Here is a 5,224-nt window from a genome sequence, read left to right on the forward strand (position 1 = left end):
CGAATCGGTGTTTGCCATAAGTAAGTGTACTAAAGAGGACAAAGTTAAGTACGCTACGCATACCTTCACAGGTACGGCGTTAACATGGTGGAATACCTATCTCGAGCAGGTAGGACAAGATGCTACTTAGGCACTACCATGGTCAGCATTCAAGCAATTGATGAACGAGCAGTATCGTCCCAGAAACGAGGTCAATAAGCTCAAGGTAGAGCTTAGAGGATTACAAACACAAGGTTTCGATATCACCATGTACGAACGACATTTCACATAATTGTGCCTATTGCGTCCCAGAACGTTTGAAGACGAAGAAGAGAAGATCGACGCATTTGTAAAAGGGTTACCGGAAAGAATTCAAGAAGATGTGAGTTCACACGAGCCCGCCTCCATACAAAAGGCAAGTCGAATGGCTCACAAATTAGTGAACCAGATCGAAGGAAGGATTAAAGAGCAGGCGACCGAAGAGGCAAACATGAAACAAGTCAAGGGAAAGTGGGAAGAAACCAATGACAAGAGTCACCAATACAACAACAACAATCACAACCACAATCGCAATAACTATCCCAATAACCGCAACATCAATCGCAACAACAATTTCAACAAACGTCCCAACAACAACTACAATAACCATCCCAACAATAATAATAACAACAACAACAACAACAACAACAACAACAACAACAGCAATAATAACAATCCCAACAACAATCTCAATAACAACAATGGCAATAAAAACCAAAAATAGCCATGCCAAAGATGTGAAGAGCATCACCTGGGGTTCTGCACAACATTTTGCAACAGGTGAAAAAGAAATGGTCATAGCGTGAAAAAGTGTGAAATCTACGGACCAATGCATAACAGAACTAAAGGAACAAATAATGTCAGAACCAATAACACCGCCATAGTTTGTTTTGGATGTGGAAAATCGGGCCACTTTAGTAGAAATTGCCCGAATCAGGGGAATACTAATGGGCAGGGCCGCGGAGGAGTTTTCAATATTAATACGGCAGAAGCGCAGGAATACCCGGAGCTTGTTACGGGTACATTTCTCATTGACAATAAATCTGCTTATGTTTTATTTGATTCGGGTGCGGATAGAAGCTATATGAGTAGAGATTTTTGTGCTAAACTAAGTTGTTCACCGACGCCCTTGGATAATCAATTTTTATTCGAATTAGCAAACGGTAAATTAATTACAGCAGATAATATATGTCGGAATCAAGAAATTTAACTGGTTAGCGAAACATTTAAGATTGACTTGATACCAGTAGAGTTAGGGAGTTTTGATGTGATAATCGGTATGGACTGGTTGAAAGAAGTGAAAGCAGAGATTGTTTGTTACAAAAATGCAATTCGCATTATATAAGAAAAAGGAAAACCCTTAATGGTGTACGGAGAAAAGTGCAACGCGAAGTTAAATCTTATTAGTAACCTGAAGCCACAAAAACTAATAAGAAAATGTTGCTATGCTGTGCTAGCACACATCGAGAAAGTCAATTCCGAAGAAAAGAACATCAATGATGTTCCCGTCGCAAAAGAATTTCCCGATGTATTTCTGAAAGAATTACCGGGACTACCTCCACACCAATCCGTTGAATTTCAAATAGACCTTGTACCGGGAGCTGCACCAATAGCTCGTGCTCCATACAGACTCGCACCCAGCGAAATGAAGAAACTTCAGAGCCAATTACAAGAACTTTTAGAGCGTGGTTTTATTCGACCAAGCACATCACCATGGGGAGCTCCTGTTTTGTTTGTCAAGAAGAAGGATGGTACATTTAGGTTATGTATCGACTACCGAGAGTTGAACAAACTTACCATCAAGAACCGCTACCAACTACCGAGAATCGATGACTTATTTGATCAACTACAAGGCTCATCGGTTTATTCTAAGATTGATTTACGTTCTGGGTATCATCAAATGCGGGTGAAGGAGGATGATATTCCAAAGACTTCTTTTAGGACGCGTTACAGTCATTACGAGTTTATGGTTATGCCGTTTGGGTTGACTAACGCACCAGCTGTGTTCATGGACCTCATACACCGAGTGTGTGGACCATACCTTGACAAGTTTGTCATTGTTTTCATCGATGACATATTTATTTACTCAAAGAATGACCAAGATCATGAAGAACATTTGAGAAAAGTGCTAGAGTTGTTAAGGAAAGAAAAACTGTACGCTAAGTTTTCAAAGTGTGCATTTTGGTTGGAAGAAGTTCAATTCCTCAGTCACATAGTGAACAAAGAAGGTATTCTGGTGGATCCAGCAAAGATTGAAACCGTTGAAAAATGGGAAACCCCGAAAACTCCGAAGCATGTACGCCAATTTTTAGGACTAGCTGGGTACTACAGAAGATTCATCCAAGATTTTTCCAGAATAGCAAAACCCTTGACTGCATTAACGCATAAAGGAAGGAAATTTGAATGGAAGGATGAACAAGAGAAAGCGTTTCAATTGTTAAAGAAAAAATTAACTACGGCACCTATATTATCATTACCTGAAGGGAATGATGATTTTGTGATATATTGTGACGCTTCAAAGCAAGGTCTCGGTTGTGTATTAATGCAACAAACGAAGGTAATTGCTTATGCGTCTAGACAATTGAAGATTCATGAGTAGAATTATACGACGCATGATTTGGAATTAGGCGCGGTTGTTTTTGGATTAAAGACTTGGAGGCACTACTTATATGGGGTCAAAAGTATTATATATACCGACCACAAAAGTCTTCAACACATATTTAATCAGAAACAACTAAACATGAGGCAGCGCAAGTGGATTGAATTGTTGAATGATTACGACTTTGAGATTCGTTACCACCCGGTGAAGGCGAATGTGGTAGCCGACGCTTTGAGCAGAAAGGGCAGAGAACCCATTCGAGTAAAATCTATGAATAATGATTCACAATAACCTTACTACTCAAATAAAGGAGGCGCAACAAGGAGTTTTAAAAGAGGGAAATTTAAAGGATGAAATACCCAAAGGATCGGAAAAGTATCTTAATATTCGGGAAGACGGAACCCGGTATAGGGCTGAAAGAATTTGGGTACCAAAATTTGAAGATATGAGAGAAATGGTCCTTAGAGAAGCTCATAAAACTAGATACTCAATACACCCTGGAACGTGGAAGATGTACAAGGAACTCAAGAAACATTTTTGGTGGCCGGGTATGAAAGCCGATGTTGCTAAATACGTAGGAGAATGTTTGACATGTTCTAAGGTCAAAGCAGAACATCAGAAACCATCAGGTCTACTTCAACAACCCAAAATCCCGGAAAGGAAATGGGAAACATTACCATGGATTTCATCACTAAATTGCCAAGGACTGCAAGTGGTTTTGATACTATTTGGGTAATAGTTGATCATCTCACCAAATCATCACACTTCCTGCCAATAAGAGAAGATAACAAGATGGAGAAGTTAGTACGACTGTATTTGAAGGAAGTCGTCTCCAAACATGGAATACCAATCTCTATTATCTCTGATAGGGATGGCAGATTTATTTCAAGATTCTGGCAGACATTACAACAAGCATTAGGAACTCGTCTAGACATGAGTACTGCCTATCATCCACAAACTGATGGGCAGAGCGAAAGGACGATACAAATGCTTGAAGACATGCTACGAGCATGTGTTATTGATTTCGGAAACAGTTGGGATCGACATCTACCGTTAGCAGAATTTTCCTACAACAACAGCTACCATTCAAGCATTGAGATGGCGCCGTTTGAAACACTTTATGGTAGAAAGTGTAGATCTCCGATTTGTTAGAGTGAAGTGGGGGATAGACAGATTACGGGTCCGGAGATAATACAAGAAACTACCGAGAAGATTATCCAAATTCAACAACGGTTGAAAATCGTCCAAAGTCGACAAAAGAGCTACGCTGACATTAAAAGAAAAGATATAGAATTTGAAATTGGAGAGATGGTCATGCTTAAAGTTGCACCTTGGAAAGGCGTTGTTCGATTTGGTAAACGAGGAAAATTAAATCCAAGGTATATTGGACCATTCAAGATTATTGATCGTGTCGGACCAGTAGCTTACCGACTTGTGTTACCTCAACAACTCGCGGCTGTACATAACACTTTCCATGTCTCGAATTTGAAGAAATATTTTGCTAAAAAAGATCTCACTATTCTGTTAGACGAAATCCAAATCAACGAAAAACTTCAATTCATTGAAGAACCCATCGAAATAATGGATCGTGAGGTTAAAAGACTTAAGCAAAACAAGATACCAATTGTTAAGGTTCGATAGAATGCCCGTAGAGGACCCGAGTTAACCTGGGAACGAGAAGATCAGATGAAGAAGAAATACCCGCACTTATTTCCAGAAGATACGTCAACACCTCCAACTGCTTAAAATTTCGGGACGAAATTTATTTAACGGGTAGGTACTGTAGTGACCCGAACTTTTTATATATATTAAATGAAATTGATATTTACATTATTAAGTGTTTCCAACGTGTTAAACAATCAAACTTGTTAAGACTTGATTAATTAAAATAGGTTTCATATAGACAATTGACCACCCAAGTTGACCGGTGATTCACGAACGTTAAAACTTGTGAAAACTATATGATGTCATATATATGGATATATATATATATATATATATATATATATATATATATATATATATATATATATATATATATATATATATATATATATATATATATATATATATATAGTTAACATGATATTATGATAAGTAAAAATATCATTAAGTATATTAACAATGAACTACATATGTAAAAACAAGACTACTAACTTAATGATTTCGAAACGAGGCATATATGTAACGATTATCGTTGTAACGACATTTAATTGTATATATATCATATTAAGATATATTAATACATCATAATATCATGATAATGTAATAATTTAACATCTCTTTAGATATAATAAACAATGGGTTAACAACATTTAACATGATCGTTAACCTAAAGGTTTCAAAACAACACTTACATGTAACGACTAACGATGACTTAACGACTCAGTTAAAATGTATATACATGTAGTATTTTAATATGTATTCATACACTTTTGAAAAACTTCAATACACTTATCAAAATACTTCTACTTAATAAAAATTCTTACAATTGCATCCTCGTTCAGTTTCATCAACAATTCTACTCATATGCACCCGTATTCGTACTCGTACAATACACAGCTTTTAGATGTACGTACTATTGGTATATACACTCTAATGATCAGC

This window comes from Rutidosis leptorrhynchoides, chromosome 10 (genome assembly GCF_046630445.1).
Source record: "Rutidosis leptorrhynchoides isolate AG116_Rl617_1_P2 chromosome 10, CSIRO_AGI_Rlap_v1, whole genome shotgun sequence".
Lineage (NCBI taxonomy): Eukaryota > Viridiplantae > Streptophyta > Magnoliopsida > Asterales > Asteraceae > Rutidosis > Rutidosis leptorrhynchoides.